This window comes from Protopterus annectens, chromosome 12.part0, assembly GCF_019279795.1.
Source record: "Protopterus annectens isolate FY-2018-M chromosome 12.part0, PAN1.0, whole genome shotgun sequence".
Classification (NCBI taxonomy): Eukaryota; Metazoa; Chordata; order Ceratodontiformes; family Protopteridae; genus Protopterus; species Protopterus annectens.
In genome coordinates this window covers 1473997626-1474022443 of record NC_056746.1, presented here as the reverse complement: position 1 = coordinate 1474022443, position 24818 = coordinate 1473997626, and positions in this window count along the sequence as shown.

The following is a 24818-nucleotide window of genomic DNA, read 5'->3' as shown; positions in this document are numbered from 1 at the left end:
TGCGATCTTGGGGCATGTGGGGGACACGGCCCCCCACAATAAGGAGTTAGAGTTCTGGCATTTTCACTCTTTAGAGCGTTTGATATTTTCAACATTTGATCTGATGATATAGACTCTAGAAAGAGACATGGCAACAGATGACATGACACCCTGAACCCATGTAGAAAATTTGAAAAAGGGGAGTTGATGACCTGACACTAGAACTGCACATACACACACACACACACACACACACACACACACACACACACACACACATACACACACACACACACACACACACACACACACACACACACACACACACACATGCACACACACACATGCACACGTATGCAAGTTCTCCACTTTCAGATTCAAACCACCTACCAAACTAATTACAGAATCTAGAGAACGCAGTATAAATTGCACGCATCACAGAAGTCTGACTTTAGAAAATGTGAAATTGTGCATTTGTATGTATTAAAAGTTCACTGTTTTGAAAATCAGCTACTGTGCATCACAGGTATCAGGACAAATGCATGTGTCTGGGCAGGTCACTGTAACTGCACTGTGCTTGCCCCATGTAATGACATACTTCTCTGATAATACCTATATACTGTCATTCATATGCATTGCATTACTGTGAGTGAAATGTACCTGCTTCACAGAATGGTTTGCCATTGACAATCACAGTTGTAAAACAGTGAATTGTCAAGCAAGCAGTCATGATAGTTCATACCAGGATCATTGCATGCAAAGTAGTAAACATTTATTGCATCACTGTCAGTTGTACTGGCTCATGCTTACACAACATGCATTGACAATGCAAACAGATACTTGCTAAATATGGCAATGCACTTCTTAATAACACTGATGAATTATGTGTGGAAAGGTTACACACCATTGTAACAAAGTTACCAGAATAACAGTTGGAGTGGAGACATACACTAATAGACTGAATTAATTGAGTCAACATCAATATGAAATCTTAATTTCAAAAAATCCACTAACACACACAGAAGTAATACAGTCTACTCATATAATTCTTTGATTTATTTTTTTTAACTCTCTCCCCCTGAAGCACACTATTGTCTCATTTGTGAGGATGGTGGCAAAGTATTAGTGCATACATAATCATATCTTGAGGTGTTGAACTTAGAATGGGAATTAGCTCTATGTCTATAGTGTCTAGTCTATGGTGTTCTGTACTGACCTCTGCACAAATAAGAAGTATACACATATAGAACAGATACACATTATAGTAATGTTTCATGAGTAATTATTTACACATTTGTCAAGATAGTTGCAGTACTTCACTCCTTATATGTATGATAGAGATGTATTTTGAAACATGCGAGGGAACAAGCATGTTATTGTTGGTGGAAACATGGCTTATGGAAAGAAAATTGAATCAATGATGTTTACTTGATGACGCTTAAGAGGTAGTAAAGATGGACATTTAGAGACAAAAATACACATAAAGACATACTAGGAGATTAGTTTATGGTTCATTTCTGCAAATATCTGGGTTGTGTTGTGTTATCCTTCATTTTCTGTCCTATATAAATTTGTGAAAGCAAATCTAAGGCTTTTCCTGTTGCCTACAATTCTCAGTGATTCTCGAAATATTCTCAAAGGTAGGGATGAGTACAACAATCAGTGAGATGCATAACTGGGTATATCCTCTGAAACTCTCTAAACTTCAGATGTATTGCTGTATATAATTAAGTGTATCCAGTATTGATGAAGATGGTGTAGGTGAGTGAAAATATGATGACATAAGGAAGTTACTGTTGTTTGACAACATATGCAGCACACTTACAGACATAATATCAAGATGTGAAAATATTAAATAAATGTATGACATACATCTGGATTCAAACCCTTGACATTATAAAATAAAAGTGTACAAACAAGGATTATCTCAACTCAAGATGTAGGAACTCAAGAACTGTTAAGTTTAACTGACACATTTGATGGCACACTGACAACAGATTCAAACAAGTGGAAATGTAGGTGTCAGCCTTCATCCCTATAAAGACAAGTGTAACACCCCATAAGGTGTATATGACATCTAATAGCCTAATATATAGGTTACATGAACTGTGCCACAATAGTAATATCACTCTGTACTTCTATAGCACAGTTGATTTAAGCATATCTGCCTGAAGGTAACTGAACTTATGTGGGTGATGGCAAAATCTGTAAAACACCATTCGCCATCACACAACATTGGTGTAAAATGCCAAGATCTGCACAAATGCTAAGGACAAAAATCAAATGTGTCGTGTATGATCATATTTTTTGACCTGATTAAATATGTGAGAAAGGTGTTCACAAGACAGTGGTGAAAATGAGGGGGCAAGCAGTGGGTGGAAAACAAGGGAATTAATGCAAGAATTTGCAAAATAGGGGTAAGTGGCCACAACAGCTATCAACTTCTTCACAATTTAAGAGTAGAACTTTACACAGAATTTCATGACTTTAGAGAGTCATCATACCAGGATGGAACACAAGAGAAAAATGTTGCATAGCCAATTGGGCCAAATCAGGTATGCCAAGATGACACATAGGTTAAGTGGTGAGCTATTTATGGGGTGTAGTTTTTATGGGACAGGTGTCATTTTTTTTCTTTTAATTTGAGAGAGAGGAATGTTGGGGTAGGTGCTTAATAATGACAGTTTCAGGTAGGTAGGTAGGGTAGGTTAGATAGCAGGCACATACATATAGGCCATACAAGAGAGACAGACAGGGTGATGTATATAAATGGGGATTCCATGATTGTGAATAGGTTGGGGACATCAGAGGTGCATCCACATCTGGTTTGACAACAGTGGGATTCTAGTTCTCACACTCAGAACAGTAATCTTTGTCTCCTGTGTCAGTTGCCTGGGGCAGTGCTAAACTTGGCATTGATTTGGTAATATGACACAAGACCTTTTCAGCTGATTCAAGCACCAAGGCCCATCTCCTTTATGCCCTCCATCAGCCCTGTCAGTTCCAGACATGGACAAAATCACCACCTTCTCTAGTACTGTTCTCAGAGGGTACCAATGTTCCAGAAGCTAAGGCAGCGGTACCTGACACAGGTGGAGCAGGTAGGGCAGGAATTGTCCAGGGAATGCTGACAGGCTAGTACCCAGATGTGCTGGGTGTTTGTGTTGCCTGTGATGGTGCCACTGCATCCACCTGTGGGGTTATGGCAAGCTGAATCTCAGTGGCCATTCTACCTACCTGTGTTGGTGGTCATTTTTTCACTAACAATGTACTATTTGTATTATATATATCCATATATATATATATATATATATATATATATATATATATATATATATATATGTGTGTGTGTATATATATATATGTGTATGTATATATATATATATATATATATATATATATATATATATATATATATATATATATATATATATATATATATATATATATATATATATATATATATATATATATATACAGAGATGGAGGTCTACTTTGCATACCCAAAATTTCACATAATGAAAGACCATATAACAGAGCCAAGAATGCAGAAACCTCACATAAATGATCACGAATCCGACCTGTTTCCCAGGGTAAGTTACCACTGGGCCAAAAACTCACAGAGAGCACACTGTACCATCTACAACCTACCCAGGTAGGGTGCTATGCCCACCACAACCTCTCTAACTAAATATACCAACTGCAGGATCACACTACAGTGGGGAAAAGGGTAAATCTTCCCTTGCTGGCCCAGTGGTTACTTACCCTGGAAAACAGTTTGGCTTAGTGATTCATGTGAAGTTTTGGTGTTCTCAGCTCGGTTATATGGTCTTCGGTTATGTAAAATTTTGGGAATGTAAAGTAGACCCATATATATATATATATATATATATATATATATATATATATATATATATATATATATATATATATATATATATATATATATATATATATATATATATATATATATAGATATATATATATATACAGTGACCGATTAAATAATAAAGGTGGAGGCTCTGCTCTAATCTAATCTAACCTTCTCTCCCTAATCCCTCTCCAAATCACAACCCCACAATTCAAAAATTCTGAACTAACAGCAAGTCTCTTACGATTGAATAAACATAAAAATATCTGCATTATTTCTTTATATATCTCCCCAGGCGACAACATCTCTACCCTTGAAAATATTCTTCATTGGGCCTCAACTGAAATAAAATATGAAAATTACATTCTAGGTGATGATAATATTGATTGGAATAAAATCAACACACCTTCCCCCTCCCTATCCATTACCCTCTACAACTTCACCCAAGTAATCCATTCAACAACTCGTCCTAACAAAAACCACCCCCCAGGGTCCGCCATAGACTGGATTCTAGTCTCCCATCCAAACAAAATAATTCTCTCTGGCACTATCCCTGACACCTTTAGTGACCATCTCCCTATTTTCATTCATCGTTCAGCTAACTCCACTCAATATCAACACCACTACATTCAAACTCGCAATCTTAGCAACTTTAACCCCACAATTTTCTCAAACATGTTTAAACAAATTAACTGGAAAATCCTAAATACTCTTCCCCTTGACAATGCTGTAGAACATTTTAACTCTGTCTTCCTAAATACTCTTAACTCCCTAGCCCCACTAAGAAATAAACGAGTCAAAGCCAATTCTGCTCCTTAGCTGACCAAAGAAACAAAACAAATCATGCGTCACAGGGACAAATCCTGGAAACTTTATCAGAAAAATAAAATGTCTTCCACCTTGCTCCAATACACCCAACTCCGCAACCAAGTAAAAAAACTAATCACCTTGGACAAAAAAAACTACTATAATATACTTCAGTCCAACAATAATAAGAACCCAAAACAATTCTGGAAATCAGTTAATTCCCTTCTCCATCCTGAGTCCAGGAATAATCCCTGCCCTGACCCTAGTTTAACTGAGATGGAGCTCAGCTCTCACTTCAACTCTTTCTTTACAGAATCCATAGCTAAGCTAACCAAAACTTTCCCAAGCAATAATCCACCCAACTCTCTTTCCTCAATATCCAACAACCATAATAACTGTCCTTTTAATTTCCAGCTCAAACCAGTTTCAACCATTTTTATAAAAAGGCTCTTATCCAAACTAAAGCCATGCTCTAATGCCCCTGACAACATACCCTCCTCCTTCCTCAAATGTGCTGCCGAAGGTATTGCCCTCCCAATCTGTATCCTAATTAGCAGATCCTTAAAAGAGTCGTATGTACCCAAACTTTGGCATTCAGCCTACATTCTACCTCTTCACAAAGGAGGCAAAAACACCACTATTTCCAAATTCTGCCCCATTGTCCTACTCTCGCCAATATCTAAAATTCTAGAAAAATGTGTCCACCACCAACTTTTGCCTTTCTTAACTCAGAATCACCTACTAACACCCACCCAACATGGCTTCCGCCCTGGCCACAGCACCATAACTGCCTTACTATCTTTCCTAGAATCAGTCAATCGAGCCCAAGATTCTGGACTTCTAGTATCCACAGTACTTGCTAGATCTCTCCAAAGCTTTTGACACCATCTCCCATACACACCTTCTCTTTCATCTCGCCAACCTTAATCTCTCCCCTGCTACTCTGTCCTGGTTCTCCAGTTACTTATCAGACAGATCTCAAGATGTCGGATGGAAGAACTCTACCTCCTCCCTCTTGCCAACACCCACTGGTGTTCCCCAGGGGTCCATCCTCGGACCCATCCTCTTCAACATCTTTATTAATAACCTTCACACTGTCATCCCTGATACCACAATTATCCAATACGCTGATGACTCTACCTTAGTCTGTGCCGCCTCTAACCTTCCTGAACTTCTGACTAAAACACAAATAGCTTTTTCCACTACAGAGAACTGGATGCAGCAAAATCATCTCTCTCTCAACTCTAATTAATCTAAAATACTACTTTTCCCTCCCTCCAGGGCTTTCTCTTTTAACAAAAATGCTTTCAAAGTCCTAAGCTAAACCAACACTCCTATAGAAGTGGTCCCTTCTGCAAAACTTCTTGGCATTACCATAGATGAACACCTTAAATTCGATATCCACATACAACAAAACATAAAGAAAACCCACTAAAAATTAGGTATGCTCTACAGGAATAACCACTTTCTCTCCAACTCCTCTAGGCATACCTTGGCAATTACCTACCTTCGACCCTCTCTACTATATGGAGCCCCTCTTCTAACCAATCTGTCTGCTTCCAACACCTCAAAACTTGAAATTTGTTATAATAAAAATCTCTAAATTTGCCACTAAATCCAAAACCTCAACTCACCACTGCCTTACCCTACAATCTCTGAAATGGCTAGAACTCCCCAACCACCTAGACTATCTCCAACTAACCACCGCTCACAAATTAATATTCTACCCAGATAAATGCCCAGCCTTAGCAAACATCCTTCCACCATACATCCCAAATCAATCTCCGAGATCTGAACACCATAACCTAATCTCCATCCATAAACCGAAACATCCCGCTGGCCAGCTAGTACTCTCCTTCTCTCTAGGTAAGAAATGGAACTCTCTCCCTCCCTCACTTAGGACTATACCTAACCCAGAATCCTTCAAAACCCAACTGTTCTTATACCTGTCATCCAAACGGAAATGTTCCTGCTTTCACCCTACATAAATTCTAGGGAATTTTCCCCACTGAGCTCTCTATACTCCTTGCTCCACTCTACCTTCAAGCTTTTATTTCTATTCTCCCAAAATAGACTTAGCTGACTGTCACAGATTAAGCAATTTCTCTCTTGACTCCAAGTATGTAAATATTGTAAATATCAGTATTGCCACTGTAAAAAAAAAAAAAAAGTGGAATCTATCTGTTAACTGTGTCTTATGATGTACATTTATGCATTTGCATTTCCTGACTGTATGAATTTTACACTTGTATTTTACCTTTAACACTATGTAACCCTTATTGTATTGTATTGCTTTTGCATTTCCTGACTGTATGAATTTTACACTTGTACTTACCTTCAACACTGTGTAACCCTTATTGTATTGTATTGCTTATGGAGCTTTTCTCCCCGGGCCTCCACTGAAAATGGGCACTTCATTGCCCAGTGGACTTCCCTGGTAATCAAACTGAAATAAATAAATATATATATATATATATATATATATATATATATATATATATATATATATATATATATATATATATATATATATATATATATATATATATATATATGTTTACTATCAAAATGCAACCGTGCAATTGCATGGCTATGAAGTATTCAAACACCATATGTTCGAATACTTCACAGTTTGGCAGGTTATGTGAGCAAACGTTATTATTGCGAATGGACTGTGCATTCGCAATTATAACGTTCGCTCATGTAAGAGGATGGCGGTACAGTGTGGTTAGGGAAATACATCTCTTTCCTCACTGTAGTGTGATCTCGGAGTTGGAATATTAAGTTAGGGTGTGTGTGGGGTTCTTGCCCCCCACAGGGGGGTGCAGGGGGGCTTGCCCCCCCCTGCATAAATGTGAGTTTAGGCTAGTTAGGTAGGGAGTTAAGGGAAGGGTGGGAGTGCTGTTGATTGTCGAAAATGTCGGGAGCGACATTTTCGACAATTAACAGCTGTTTTCAACATAAGGTGCATACGGAAATGTGTATGTTCTGTGAAACACTTTGCTAATACGTACACAATTTATGTTAACTTTCGACTTATTGATAGTAAACCATATATATATATATATATATATATATATATATATATATATATATATATGTATATATATATATATATATATATATATATATATATATATATATATATATATTTATTTATTGCTCCCCTTCACAATCTCGAATTACTGAATACTCGAAATTCAGTAACTTGAGACTTTAAAGTCGAAAACCCATAAGCGCGATCTGCATAAGCGCAAATTCAAATATCTCAAATTTGCGTTTATGCATGTCAGCTATGGGACAGGAATTGTGTGAGTCGGGATGTTTTACGGAAGTGAAGGTAAGTGTATGTGTGTGTTTTGTAAGTTGTGTGTGTGGGTTAGGGTAGGGAGGTGGGAGTATGAGCGTGAGTATTGGATGTGTCTGTATTTGTGTGTGTGTGTGTGTGTGTGTGTGTGTGTGTGTGTGCGCGAGGCAGTTTAAAATGTCTATGTGGTGTTTTTTATTTTGTGTATTAGTGCGATCTCGGAGTTAGAATATATAAATAGGTGGGTGTGGGAGATGCAGGGGGGCTCGCCCTCCTGCGTGCATGAGGTGTAGGGCTTGTAGTTTATCTGATGTGGGTTGTATGGTGTCGGTGTTGTATGGTATATGTGTTCTGTATGTTCGGGGTTTTTTGTTTTCGTGCTTGTGGGTTTCGGGATTTTTGTTGTTTTGACTTTGCAGTTTCAAGTTACTGAATTTTCGAGCATTCAGTGATACGAGATTGTGTAAGGGAACCATATATATATTTCTATGTTCTGTACTTGTGTTTATTGTATTTACCACTGTAGGAATGTAAACATATAACAGAATAAAACTTCCTATAACTGTATTGTATATATATTCATGTGCTGATTTAAAATGTTTACTTATTCTATGCTTTTCTTTACTGTATTAGCATACAACAGCTCCTTTCTTTCTTTTTTACTGTACTTTAATAACATGTGTACTGCATTTACTGTGTAACTTTGTGGAGCTTTTCCCCCTGTGAGGCATCTGCTGAAAATAGGATTAATGCCCAGTTGGACTCTCCTGGTAAACAAATGGAAAATAAATATATATATATATATACATATATATATATATATATATATATATATATATACATATATATATATATATATATATATATATATATATATATATATATATATATATATATATATATATCTAGAGAGAGAGCGAGAGAGAGATGAAAATTTTCAAAAAAGAGGAGGATGAGGAACACAAAAAGTAGAGAATTAGATCAATGGCATGTTGCCTTATTTTATTATTTCAATTCATAAACATGAGAAATAAATATGTACATATCTGCTACATCCTAATATGATAATAAGACATTAATGTGTCATAGAATTAATCAATCACAGTGGTATGTTATCATCATCTTCTTTCAGCTGTTCCTGTTAGGGGTTGCCACAGTGGATCATCTGTTTCCATTTCTTCTTGTCATCTGCATCTTGCTCTGTCACACCAACCACCTGCATGTCCTCTCTCACCACATCCATAAACCTTATCTTAGGCCTTCCTCTTTTCCTGTTACCTAGTAGGTTCAGTCTTAGCATCGTTCTCCCAATATACACAGCATCCCTCCTCAGCACAGGTCTAAACCAATGTAATCTTGCCTCTCTGGCTTTGTCTCCAAACCTTCCAACCTGGACTGACCTTCTAATATACTTATTCCTAATCCTGTCCACCCTTGTCACACCCAGTGCAAATCTTAACCCTGCCACATCCAGCTCTAACTCCTGCCTTTTTGTCAGTGCCACTGTCTTCAACCCATATAACATAGCTGGTCTCACTACCCTCTTGTAGACCTTCACTTTCACTCTTACTGGTACTCGTCTGTCACAAATCACTCCTGACACTCTTCTCCACCCAATCCAACCTGCTTGTACTCTCTACTTCACCTCTCTTCCACACTCACCATTACTCTGAACTATTGATCCCAAGTATTTAAACTCATCCACCTTCACTACCTCTACTCCTTGCATCCTCACCATTCCTCTATCCTCCCTCTCAATCACACACATATATTCTGTCTTAGTCTTGCTGACCTTCATTCCTCTTCTCTCTAGAGCATATCTTCATCTCTCCAGGGTCTCCTCCACCTGTTTCCTACTTTCACTACAGATCACAATGTCATCTGCAAAAGTCATTGTCCACGGGGACTCCTGTCTGATCTCGTCTGTCAACTTGTCCATCACCATTGCAAATAAGAAAGGGCTCAGAGCTGATCCTTGATGTAATCCCACCTCCACCTTAAATGCATCTGTCACTCCCACCGCAGACCTCACCGCTGTCAGACTACCCTCATACATATCCTGTACCACTCTTACATGCTACTCCAACACTCGCGACTTCCTCATACAATACCACAACTCCTCTCTAGGCACCCTATCATATGCTGTCTCTAAGTCTACAAAAACACAATGCAACTCCTTCTGACCTTATCTGTACTTCTCCATCAACACTCTCAGAGCAAACATCGCATCTGTAGTGCTCTTTTCCAGCATGAAACCATACTGCTGATCATGAATCATCACGTCCCTTCTTAACCTAGCTTGCACTACTCTTTCCCATAACTTCATGCTGTGACTGCTCAATTTAATCCCTCTGTAGTCACTTCAGCTCCGCACATCACCCTTATTCTTAAAAATCAGTACCAAAACACTTTTTCTCCATTCCTCAGGCATCCTCTCACTTTCCAAGATTTTATTAAACAATCTGGTTAGAAACTCCACTGCCATTTCACCTAAACACCTCCATGCCTCCACAGGTATGTCATCTGGACAGCCTTTCCATTCTTCATCCTCTTCATAGCTATCCTTACTTCCTCCTTACTAATCCATTGCACTTCATGATTCACTATCCCCACATCATCCAACCATCTTTCCCTCTCATTCTCTTCATTCATCAACCCCTCAAAGTACTCTTTCCATCTGCTCAACACGCTCTCCTCGCTTCTGAGTATGTTTCCCTCATTATCCTTTATCACCTTTACCTGCTGCACATCTTTCCTAGCTCGGTCCTTCTGTCTAGCCAATCGGTACAGGTCCTTTTCTCCCTCCTTAGTGTCCTACCTTTCATGCAACTCTTCATATGCTTTATTCTTAGCCTTCTCCATCTCTCTCTTTACCATGCACCTCATCTCCTTATACTCCTGTCTACTTTCTGCATCTCTCTGACAATCCCACTTCTTCTTTGCCAACCTCTTTCTCTGTATACTCTCTTGTGCTTCCTCATTCCACCACCATGCCTCTGTGTCATCCTTCCTCTGTCCAGATGTCATCCCAAGCACCTTTCTAGCAGTCTTCCTTACTAGCTCTGCTGTAGTTATCCAGCTATTTGGTAACTCTTCACTGCCACCCAATGCCTGTCTTAACTCTTCCCTGAACTTCACCTCACAATTACCCTTTTTCAATTTCCACCATTTGATCTTTGGTGCTGCTCTTACACTCCTCCTCCTCTTCTTGCTCACCAATGTCATCCTACAAACCACCATCCTATGCTGCCTAACTACACTTTCCCCGGCCACCACTTTACAGTATCCAATCTACTTCAAACTGGCCCTCCTACATAAGATATAATCCACCTGTGTGCATCTTCTTCCACTCTTCTATGTCATCCTATGCTCCTTCCTCTTGTTAAAATCTGGTTAGAAACTCCACTGCCATTTCACCTAAACACCTCCATGCTTCCACAGGTATTTCATCTGGACCAACAGCCTTTCTATTTTTCATCCTCTTCATAACTATCCTTACTTCCTCCTTGCTAATCCATTGCACTTCATGCACTTCATGATTCACTATCCCCACATCATCCACATCATCCAACCTTCTCTTCCTCTCATTCTCTTCATTCATCAGCCCCTCAAAGTACTCTTTCCATCTGCTCAACACACTCTCCTCACTTCTGAGTATGTTTCCCTCATTATCCTTTATCACCTTTACCTGCTGCACATCTTTCCTAGCTTGGTCCTTCTGTCTAGCTAATCAGTACAGGTCCTTGTCTCCCTCCTTAGTGTTCAACCTTTCATACAACTCTTTATATGCCTTATCCTTAACCTTCGCCATCTCTCTTTGCCATGCACCTCATCTCCTTATATTCCTGTCTACTTTCTTCATCTCTCTGACAATCCAACTTCTTCTTTGCCACCCCCTTTCTCTGTATACTGTCTGTACTTTCTCATTCCACCACCATGTCTCCTTGTCATCCTTCCTCTGTCCCAAGCACCTTTCTAGCAGTCTCTTACTAGCTCTGCTGTAGTTATCCAGCTATTTGGTAACTTTTCACTGCCACCCAGTGCCTGTTTAACTCTTCCCTGAACTCCACCTCACAATTACCCTTTTTCAATTTCCACCATTTGATACTTGGTGCTGCCCTTACACTCCTCCTCCTCTTCTAGCTCACCAACATCATCCTACAAACTACCATCCTATGCTGCCTAACTACATTTCCCCCGGTCTCCCTTTACAGTCTCCAATCTCCTTCAAACTGGCCCTCCTACATAAGATATAATCCACCTGTGTGCATCTTCTCCACTCTTGTATGTCACCCTATGCTCCTCCCTATTGTTAAAATATGTATTCAACACAGCCATGTCCATTATTTTCACAAAATCCACTACCATCTGACCTTCTTGCTTAACACCATACCGACCCATCACTTCCTCATCCCCTCTGTTCCCTTCGCCCATTGAAATCTGCTCCAATCACCACTCTCTCACCCTTGGGTACAGTCATCACCACTTCATCCAACTCACTCCAAATTTTTTCTTTCTCATCCATCACACACCCAACATGTGGAGCATATGCACTAACAGCATTCATCATTACACCATCAATTTCTAGCTTCATAAACATAATTCTATCTGACACTGTTTTCACCTCCAAAACACTCTTAGCATACTGTTCCTTCAGGATAACACCTACACCATTTCTCCTCCCATCCACACCATGATAAAACAATTTGAACCCACCTCTGATGCACCTAGCCTTACTCCCCTTCCATCTGGTCTCTTGCACACATAATATACCAACCTTCCTTCTGTCCATCATATCAGCTAGCTATCTCCCTATACCAGTCATACTGCCAACATTCAAAGTTCCGACCCTCACTAACACAGTCGTAGCCTTTCTCCTCTCTTCCAGCCTTCGGCCATGCCTTCTCCCTCTTCTCCTCCTTTGGCCAACAGTAGCCCAATTTCCACCAGCACCCTGTTGGCTAACAGTACTGGTGGTGGTCTTTGTTAACCCAGGCCTTGACCGATCCGGTATGTAAATATTTACTGCTGTCCACATCACAGTGGTATTATATGACAAACAGAAACATGTATCTGACTATGCTGCATCAGATATTTGCATTCAAAGTAAATAATTGTATTGGAATTTTTATGTCAAGCAGTATTGCAGTTAATATTTTATAAATAAGGTCCTGTAAAACAATCTATTGTCTGTTTCTGCATATTAAACCCTAACACAATTAACCTGATATACTTATTGCCTAATGCAATCACCAAGAGATATTGGAGCAGGCATGTGTGCATTATATAAATAAAGTTAAGGTGTGCCCACTCAAGATGATATAGAGTTATGGACTGAAAATACTGCTCTGCTTGCATTCAGATGTAATGCATACTTACCACATGGCCCCCAAGGTGAGTTGGTCTCTCCTGTTGTGTCTCATGATTTTCTGTTCTCTTACTTCTGCAGCTGTACAATAGAGAAAATAAAAAATATATGAAAACATAATGACAACAATCTTGGCCGAGTAATCAATGTTATATCATAGATTGTTAATGGGTCACTTTACTCCCACAGATGAACCATGTTTGCAGTCATACATTCATCCTGTCATTGGCTCAGTGGGTCCCACTTGTGACTCTTCATGTCACTATAGTGGTAATGACATTGCTCCCCAGTGGCTAGAATTCCAGTTGCACTGGAGACGGCCTTAACAAAGCTATTCCATGGTTCAGCCTTATACTGAGAACTGGTATAATCCCCCTGCAGCAGCCTCCAGCTTTGGCACTTAACAAGCAGTGCCACAACCAGGGGTTGGGAGGGTGGCCTACAAACACAAGGTACAGCTATGAACCTATGAAAAATCTTGGACTCCTCAACTGCCCATCTTTGTGCTTTAAATGGAATACCATCACTACATTTGCCAGCCATGTCTGCAGACATTACACTAGAAATAAGCACCAGTTCAGATCTCACATGTAACAGCTTGTTTGCAGAGATGCACAGCTATGTCAGTTGCATTTGTCCAATTAAAAGCACGGTATTGGCTTGGAAGACAGATTGGTACCGATTATATCCAAAAACATGGAAGGAGTGAAATATGAAAGTGGGATTTGGCCATGTGTGACTGCAAAGTCATCCCCAGTGAAACACAGCATAAAGAACTGTTTGCCACAATTAGCTGCAAACAGTGGTCCAAGTAGCCTCTAAGGTCAACATAGACTGGGAGGAATACCTGGAAGTTGACTGGAAAAAGTACAACTGTTCAAGGAATGACTCAAGGCTCTAGCATCCCAACAAGTGGAGGAAATAGGTAGAGGTGAAGAAAAATGGCAGCACCTCAAAACAGCATTTGTGAGGACTACAGAGCAGATATGTGGCTGAGCTAGGTATGGAAATAAGGTGCATAAGGAAAGCTAGTGGTGTAATGCAGAAGTCCAGGAAGTTATCCAAAGAAAGAAAGAGTGCAGGAATATGTGTGTGACAAAGACCAGGCTAGGAAAGAATACTCACTGGCTAACAAAAAAGCTAAGAAAGAAGTTTCAAAATACAGGGTATTGGAGACACTGTACCAGCTTCTGGAAAGTGACTCAGTAGGTGGCACAAAGAAACTGTGTTAGATTTCATGACAAAGACAGAAAGATAAAGAAAATTGTCAGACACCCTTCATAAGGGATGGCAGCAACAACCTGCTCACCGAGCCACATGACATCAAAGGCAGATGGAAGGAATACTTCTCACATCCTCTGAATGAAAAAAAAAACATAGAATCTGTGCTGCCCCAGACAGGGGTGCAGCCAGTATTTTCAGATTTGTACTCACAGCTCCTAGACTGCTGCCCCAACAAGCCACACCCACAAGCCATACCCACATCTACACATTGCTGTTCGCACACTTCCTTAAACTGCTGACCAGGCCACACCCCTTATACAATGCCTGAATTATCATTTGTGAGCCATATGCCAGGATGGTAATTACTTGCATGATGGAGCAGCTTGAGCAGTTCATATCTTCATGGGTCAAAAAACAAAATACATTCTCATTTAAAATTTTGCAGACTTCATTCCAATGAAGTTGTACCCCACACACACCCGAACACACACGTATATCAGTTAAATAGAAATACCAAGGCACATGCATGTATACCAGTTAAATAGAAATACCAAGGCATTATCAAATAGCTCCAAGACAAGTTGCCAGTAAGCACCACATGGCAGCATTGAAATGAGAAAAAATTTGGAATTTATGTGACCAGGGAAAATGCATTGCCTTTGAATCTAGTTAGCCTGGTCATTTGCCATATCTTAAAGATACCAGTATACAGAGAAAGGTTGGTTTTCTTGATATGATGTCTGCTGAGATCATGAATATTGCCCTATCCTTAGTCTAATTCTGATGACATCCCTCACTCACCACAATTCCCACACCATTTCTAGTCTCCCCTCCATCTGAGTAGTAGATTCTGGATCCCAAACCAAATGACTTTGCTGCACTTCTAGATACATTGGATACCAAGGCTTCTCCTTACCATCATGTCATTCACTTTCAAGCTCCATCCTGTCAGTGAACCTACACTGAGTGTAGCAATGGCCAGGGCTGACAGGTTTTATGGAGGGCATAAATTGGTCAGTAGGGCTACGTACTCCTCTTCCACCATTAGCATGTGTCCCTGGGGTAGGAGGGTCTTCAACCCAGTTACCCCATCGGCAAATGCCCATTTGCTGACATTATTTAACAAAACTGAAGCATCTAAAGCCAATTTTTACACCATAGAGTGGCTAGCCCCCTGACACAATATGCAGTATGATGTGATCCATGTTCTCTTATCTAGAGGATACTGCGTACCACAGTTGATGCACAAAGCAGCTGGTCAGTACAGCTCATCCCCTTATAGGACACCATCTAGAGTTTGTGATGTTGTTCACAACTCCATTCTTGACTGAGTTTGAGGTGGAAACACTCAGCATGTTTTTGAAAGGTGGGAGGGATCCAATCGAGACAGCAGGAACATGCAAACTCCATACGGTCATTGGCCACAGGTCAAAATCAAACCTTTTACCTTGTGTATGGGAGGCAAAGACCTTAGCCATTATGCCAACTACTGGAATCACCTTATAAAAGTTACTGTACTCATCAATCATGTACATAGCAACAACATTTAACACAATTAATATGGAAAAGATATAAAAAAAACCAAGAAGTATTGCTAGTAGATGCAGACCTTTTAGGAGAATAACAATAATCATACAGAATATAATATCCATAAAGTAGCAGAAAGCATTCTAAGAACTAAGCCAAGATGAGAATGGAGAAAGAAGATTTTGCTTATAGGGATGACTGCAATTAGGGATACAGACAGTAGGCAAGAGGAGCTAGAATTTATTAGAGAAAACCGGCAAAGGATCCCAGGTATTGGGAGCAAAAATGATTGCCAGTAAGTCATAAAATGTCAATACCAATATAACTGAGTTAAATTAAAAATGCATACTGAATGAAAGTAAGCCAAAGTCAGCATATAACAAGTTCATAAATCTATGAGCTAACATAGCCTTTACTAAATTATTTACTCTTATCTCCAAATCTACAAAAATATAAAAAAAATAAATAAATAAATGAAAAAAACTTTCCTTAGGACTACAATGCAAAGCAATCATGAGTTTGTATATTCGCATAAACCTATAAAAAAAACCTATTCAAAACACAAAGTGCAGAGTGGCTTATTGAAGATACAAGTTCACCAGCGGAAAGAGTTGCAGTGGCTTGGGGAGTGAACAGCTGCTGCCTAAGCAGCCTAAAAGCTAGAGTTATAATGAGTGTGCAGTGTGCACTCTGTGCATGCGTTACAGTGCTTTATTAACTAGAAGGTAATTAATCCAGTTTAAAGTTTAAACCACCTACAGCAGCTCAAGCTTCAAGGCTTATTATACAGAATACAACAGTGTTACACTGGCTTGCCTTTTTGCTTACAATGGTTTAATGCATACCTCTCAACCTCTTAAAGAAATCTGAACAAAACCAAAAATAATGAGGGACAAAGGCCCCAAAATAGGGACAGATTTTAAACATTGCTGTTATAAACTTAGAGCAATGTTAGAATAACAGGAGTTATGTTAGCACACATTTTCTGAAGGGTATGAAGTCAGAAAATTAAATGTCAGTCCTTATTTCATGACTTGAGTTCTCAATAGTTTACCAGAAAACCACAAATTTTAGGAGGAAAATACCAACAATATAATGCAAAAATCTGGACAGTTGAGAGGTATGGTACAGTGCCAAAATCCAGACTCAACTTTTCTTTTCATTCAGATACTGAAGTTCACTTTCATAGTTATATGGCAGTCAGTATTTACTACCAAGTAAGTATTGTGACCTGCATTAGTTTAGTTATTCTTAATATTACCGAACCCACATGAAGTATATGCCACAGGGACAGGCATTATTTGGTACTTAATGACCATTTTCAAACTCAGAAGATCAACTTTGAATAATGCAAAGAGAGACAATGGGCAGGATTCACGAAGCCTCCGTGTAAGAGTTACAAGGCATACATGGAGGCTTCAGTTAAACGGTGTGACGTCAGCATGTCATGCATATGCATGAGGGCATGCTGAATCACACCTAAGGCTAACACGGTCCATGTAAGATAGTAGGGGCATGTCTGTAGGGCGAGCTCTGCAAACGGACACGCCCCCAGAAGAGTAAAAGTCCCGAAAGTAAACGCCCACGACAGAGTCCGTGGAAATGTGAATAAACACAACACAACACATGCCCCCACAGACTATGAACATAAAATGTATAAATGAACATCTTATATATTTTTTTATAAGTTGTAAAGATGTTTGTCTGTGAGTGCGCTCGTTTGTGTGGGCGTGCCCAGCGCTTAGCCACAGTTAGCAGTCAGTGGAAAAGCATATAAGAACTAAATATGCAAAGTAAGCCAATAAGCAATAGCATAGCGGTAGAGACGTCAGCTGAAGAGGAGGCAGTCATGGTTCAAGCCCCCACAACATCAATTTTTATTTTTAGTGAAATAAGCACTAAACAAGTCCCTGACATATATCAGGGGTGGAAGGTTTCAAATGTCACACCAAATTACAAACATATGTACAGCTGTTGCTGACGAAGAAATGGGCAGCTATGGGCCTTACCTACATCCCTCCGGCAAAACCCAAGCTTGTTTCCCTACTGTCCTACCCTTTTTGTGACCCCTTTTTCACCACTTTCCTATCTCCCCATTTTCTTTTCTTTCAAAGAAAATAGCGTGGGTGTGCACGAGAGTAAGCACTTTTAAGCAGTAGTAGCGGGGTGTCGGGCTTGTGTCGCGCTAGCTAAGCGCGTGAAGCTAAGCGGCAGTGCACATGCGTGAGCTCCACGCAAATCAGCGCTAACCTGCTTACAACTGCTTAAAAGTGCCTTAGTCACTCTGAATGACAAGGCCTGTAGTTTTCTCAGCAGCAAAATAAAATACCTCCCTCAGTCTCGAACCCAGGACCTTGGAAACACTAGTCTGCATGACTTACCACTAAGCCATGAGTGCTATCCAAGAACATAGTGCTGAAAGAAATATATCATAAAATAGTAGGAATTAATTTAAAGGGAATATACAAGTCTAGTACACAAAGCATGTCATGTATATTTACTGTCAAATCTAGTGGATTTGTAAAATAGTACTGTGTGCTGAGAAACAGTCATGCTAGTTGGTAGCTACTAAGTAATAATGTCACAGTAGCATCTGGCAAGCCACATACATACTCAGAGCAGGATAAACACAGCCATAGTTGAATAGTTAAGAGTTCAGACATAGCAACTGTGACTGAGTTACAGGGATGTCCCTGATGTGAAAACAAATGTCAACTGTGCTCCATTGACACCCTGCCAAATGTACTAACAGTAGCTTACAGAATAACATGCATTGCAGTGTCTACAACACAGCCTGAAATATGAGAGACATACCAACCCTTACACTCACAGAACAGTGCCCACAGCAAACCAGCATGGTCCCCACCCTGATAATCTGAAAGGGCTATGCCTACCTAACAGACCTTTTTATAGCACAGGCCTATAATCACAGTGAGAAATGCAATCACTACACAACAGGCTGCATGCAATTAGTAAATGCTGGCTAACAATTGGTGCAGAGGCCATCACATGGACATGTGCAGATACATACAAAAGCATCCTGTACTCCCAGTCCACACATGCAATCATGTCATTGCTCCCGCTGGAGGTAGAGAGAGAGAGGGAGAGAGAGAGAGAGAAAACAAAAAAAAAAAAAGAAAGAACGAAAGAAAGAAAGACAGAAAGAAAGAAAGAGAAAGAAATGACAAACCAGAAACATCAAGGCAAAGAGGCAGACAGCAGGCTAAGCAACTGCAATCCTACACAAACAGCTGCAACAAACACAGGTAATGTAAAGTACTACTATAATACTCTACATACTGTGAACCCTCCGGATGTGTTATTGGTCTGTATCTATGTATATGAGGATGTGCATAGGGACGGGGACATACTGAAAGTGCCACTGAAGGTTCCACATACATATGTATGTGATGGTAGCTATGTGCACATAGCAATGTAGGTTGTAGTGCAATGTACAAGTAGGTGGTACAGTAATGGGTGTTCAGCAGTACGTTACTGTGTGTATACATATGTGGACCTAAAAAGGAGTATATATATATATATATATATATATATATATATATACATATATATATATATATATATATATATATATATATATATATATATATATAACATGTGTATACGTATGTATAGAGATATGTATATATTTTTAAATATATATATATATATATATATATATTTATATGTATAATATGCATATGTGTATACATAGATAGAGAGGGATGTAGAAATACATAGACAGATATAGTTTCACAGTGGCATAGTTTAGTACTAGGCTATCTGCAGACAGTGTATAGAATAGATATTGAAACCTGCGCCTCTGTATAGTAGTGACAGAGTGAAGACCCCCCTACATAATAGCATTAGTGTACTGTGCCTCTGTCTAGTAGTGACACAGAGAAGACCCCTGCTGTAAACCTATGATCTCCCATCCACTTGTCAAGAATGCACATGAAGAGTGTCAGTGAGGGTCTCTGCCTAACATGAACTGGGATCCTGTTCCACAGTATGGGAAGCCTCTTAGTGATGGATCTGTCCCTACAGTATGTCCTATTCATATGTGTGCTGAGATTTAAATCCGTAGCTGTCGTGCTTCTGATGGATTTGGATTGTATGAGGTGGAACATGTCCATCACTACCAGATTGGACATGGCCTACTACATCAGGCACAGATCACCCCTACGTAGGCAGTATGCTATGGAATAGAGCATGAGTTACGTTAGTCTGGCAGCATATGACAGTTGTTGCAGACCCTTGATCCACCTGGTGATGTACTCATGGGGTCCCCCTAGCTGTTGCAAGTGCCAGATGAGGTACATACCAAATGGGGCATAGTACACCGTCATGGGCCTGATAAGGGAGGAGTGTAAGGGTACAATGACCCCTTTTGATGTGGATGTGAATCCCTTCATGATAAGGTGGGCAAGGTAGGAAATCCATCCAACCACTTCGGCAACATGGGTGTCAAATGAGAGGTCAGCATTGCACAGTGTCACCAGGTCTCTGATTACTTTGTCTGTACTCAGTGGGTTATTGTCTATGTGATAATATGTAGGTACCTTGTCCCGGGTTCTATATAGGGAAAATGGACCGTAGGCTACTGGACCGCATTTACCAACACTGTTATGCCATAAAGAACAAGAAAAGTGATAATGCCCTATCAAAACACATCTTGAACCACATGGGACATAGTTTTCACTTCATGGGGATCAATCATATCACTATGGGGATTAGAGGGGGTCCCCAGTCCCTCATTTTGGAAACCAAAGAGCTCGAGTGGCAAATTCTTTTAGATGCTTTTTCTTACCCTGGCTTAAATGAGTGCTGCAATATTTCTTCTGTCCTAAGGTACAGATGTTATTTGAGATAGGACAGTGGCAGGGTAAAAATGTATGCTAAAATATGTTTGAATGGACTTGTTCTTTTACCATTGCGACCCATGGTCAGGGTTATTTAATTAGTTTTAATACTAGTGATGTTAATAAAAATCAGTTGTTGATTTTATAACGGTGGACGCATATAAAACTTGTTTTTTATGTTTTAAATCAATTTAATTGGGTAGTGTAGAAGTACTTTTTATGAGTGATTCACTTGATGCGAAACTTTTTAACTTTGTTAGATGTTTAAAAACACGGATATGCTTGTTTTTATTTAGTTATACTGTTACCAAGCATTTAGTTTGCCCAATAACTCAGTTACAATGTAACTAAGGAAGTGACATCATGTTGCTCAAATTTTAAAATGTTGGCACTTTTTTCTTGTGTTTTTTGGCTTTCTGAAGAAGCTTCTGCAGTGGCGGAGGTGAAAACGTTCAATTTCAATAAAGTGCATTAAACTCTACAATTTGGTGGTGATCCTGACTCGTTGACGCTATCTTTGTATTCAACAGTTTTTTTTGGTTCCTTTTGCTAGTATGCAGTCATCTTTGAACATTGTCAGCCACTACCCTCCCATGTCTGCTTCCACATCTGAGAATGATATGCCGAACATGAGTAGTTCCAGGACAGAGCCCTGTGGGACACCACATGTGACTGGCTCTGAGTCTGACATGGCACCAGTGAGGTTGACTATAGGGTTTCTATCCGTTAGCTGGTTTGCAACCCATCATGTGACATATGGATTTACATGTTAGCTGTTGATCATGTCTATGATGGCAGAGTGCGGTATTGTGTTGAATGCTGTAGGCAAGTCCAGGTAGGCTGTATGGACCGCTATGCCCTCAGCAATGGCTATAGTGACTGATTTGAAAAGGTCAACCAGGTTCATAAGGCAGGATCTGCCCTCTACAAAGCCAGACTGGGTGGGATCAAGTGTCTAAGTCCCCAATGTCTCTGTGTATGGGTACCATAATGATCCTTTCCATAGTGTTGCAGACCAGGCTTGTTAAGCTTATTGGGCGGTAGTTACCAGGGTCTGTAGAGGTGCCTCCTGTGTGGAGTGGGACTACTGTTGCTGTATGCCAGTGTCCAGGTACATATGCTGTAGTAAGGCTACGGCTGAATAGCATGTAATGTGCATGTGTAGCTCCTCTTGCAGTTCACGTAGCATGCAACCTGCAATACCGTTGGGTCCCATTGCTGCTGTGTTTACAGCTCCACTGAGGGTGGCTCCCAGCTGGACACCTGAGATGACAGGGAGGTTACAGTCAGCTGGGATAAGTAATTCCACATGTGTGGGTGAGGGTGTGTAGAAACCTACACTGAACCTGTCTGCCAAACTGTTGGCATTATCTGTGTGTTCAGTGTAGCGTATGTCACTGTGAACTAACTGTGAACACAACTGAGGGTTCCCACCCAGGTGTATAACATAGCAGAGGAAGGCCTTATGGTTATCTGTAGTGACCATAGCGATGTCCCTCTCATTGTTGGCCTTGTATGTTTGTATAACAAAACCTATCTTTCTACCACTGCTGATGTGAGATGCCGTAGCTCTATGGAAGTATGCTCTGCCGTGCAGTAGCTACCATCTGTTGTTATACAAGTTGTTCAATGCTGGGGTCCACCAGACAGGATGCTTGCCCTTGGTGGAGAGGGCCATGGTTCCATTTCTGATTGCATGATCCATGCATTCTTGGAGATGTCTGTAGAAGCATATGTGAGGGTGTCTGCATTGTGGGAAGTGTATTACACTGGCCCAGTGGGCATTAAGGATACCAACTCAGTTATAAGACATGTAAAGTTGGCATGTGAGAGGTTTCACAGTTGGGGTGGTTCATTGTGGAGAGGGTGGGATCTAAAAAAATTTAAAATGGAAACAAGGGAAAGGGATAAAGAAATTGTCAGACACCCTTCATAAGGGATGGCAGCAACAACCTGCTCACCGAGCCACATGACATCAAAGGCAGATGGAAGGAATACTTCTCACATCCTCTGAATGAAGAAAAACCCATAGAATCTGTGCTGCCCCAGACAGGGGTGCAGCCAGTATTTTCAGATTTGTACTCACAGCTCCTAGACTGCTGCCCCAACAAGCCACACCCACAAGCCATACCCACATCTACACATTGCTGTTCGCACACTTCCTTAAACTGCTGACCAGGCCACACCCCTTATACAATGCCTGTATTATCATTTGTGAGCCATATGCCAGGATGGTAATTACTTGCATGATGGAGCAGCTTGAGCAGTTCATATCTTCATGGGTCAAAAAACAAAATACATTCTCATTTAAAATTTTGCAGACTTCATTCCAATGAAGTTGTACCCCACACACACCCGAACACACACGTATATCAGTTAAATAGAAGTACCAAGGCACATGCATGTATACCAGTTAAATAGAAATACCAAGGCATTATCAAATAGTTCCAAGACAAGTTGCCAGTAAGCACCACATGGCAGCATTGAAATGAGAAAAAATTTGGAATTTGTGTGACCAGGGAAAATGCATTGCCTTTGAATCCAGTTAGCCTGGTCATTTGCCATATCTTAAAGATACCAGTATACAGAGAAAGGTTGGTTTTCTTGATATGATGTCTGCTGAGATCATGAATATTGCCTTATCCTTAGTCTAATTCTGATGACATCCCTCACTCACCACAATTCCCACACCATTTCTAGTCTCCCCTCCATCTGAGTAGTAGATTCTGGATCCCAAACCAAATGACTTTGCTGCACTTCTAGATACATTGGATACCAAGGCTTCTCCTTACCATCATGTCATTCACTTCCAAGCTCCATCCTGTCAGTGAACCTACACTGAGTGTAGCAATGGCCAGGGCTGACAGGTTTTATGGAGGGCATAAATTGGTCAGTAGGGCTACATACTCCTCTTCCACCATTAGCATGTGTCCCTGGGGTAGGAGGGTCTTCAACCCAGTTACCCCATCGGCAAATGCCCATTTGGTGACATTATTCAACAAAACTGAAGCATCTAAAGCCAATTTTTACACCATAGAGTGGCTAGCCCCCTGACACAATATGCAGTATGATGTGATCCATGTTCTCTTATCTAGAGGATACTGCGTACCACAGTTGATGCCCAAAGCAGCTGGTCAGTACAGCTCATCCCCTTATAGGACACCATCTAGAGTTTGTGATGTTGTTCACAACTCCATTCTTGACTGAGTTTGAGGTGGAAACACTCAGCATGTTTTTGAAAGGTGGGAGGGATCCAATCGAGACAGCAGGAACATGCAAACTCCATACGGTCATTGGCCACAGGTCAAAATCAAACCTTTTACCTTGTGTATGGGAGGCAAAGACCTTAGCCATTATGCCAACTACTGGAATCACCTTATAAAAGTTACTGTACTCATCAATCATGTACATAGCAACAACATTTAACACAATTAATATGGAAAAGATATAAAAAACCAAGAAGTATTGCTAGTAGATGCAGACCTTTTAGGAGAATAACAATAATCATACAGAATATAATATCCATAAAGTAGCAGAAAGCATTCTAAGAACTAAGCCAAGATGAGAATGGAGAAAGATTTTGCTTATAGGGATGACTGCAATTAGGGATACAGACAGTAGGCAAGAGGAGCTAGAATTTATTAGAGAAAACCGGCAAAGGATCCCAGGTATTGGGAGCAAAAATGATTGCCAGTAAGTCATAAAATGTCAATACCAATATAACTGAGTTAAATTAAAAATGCATACAGAATGAAAGTAAGCCAAAGCCAGCATATAACAAGTCCATAAATCTATGAGCTAACATAGCCTTTACTAAATTATTTACTCTTATCTCCAAATCTACAAAAATATAAAAAAATAAATAAATAAATA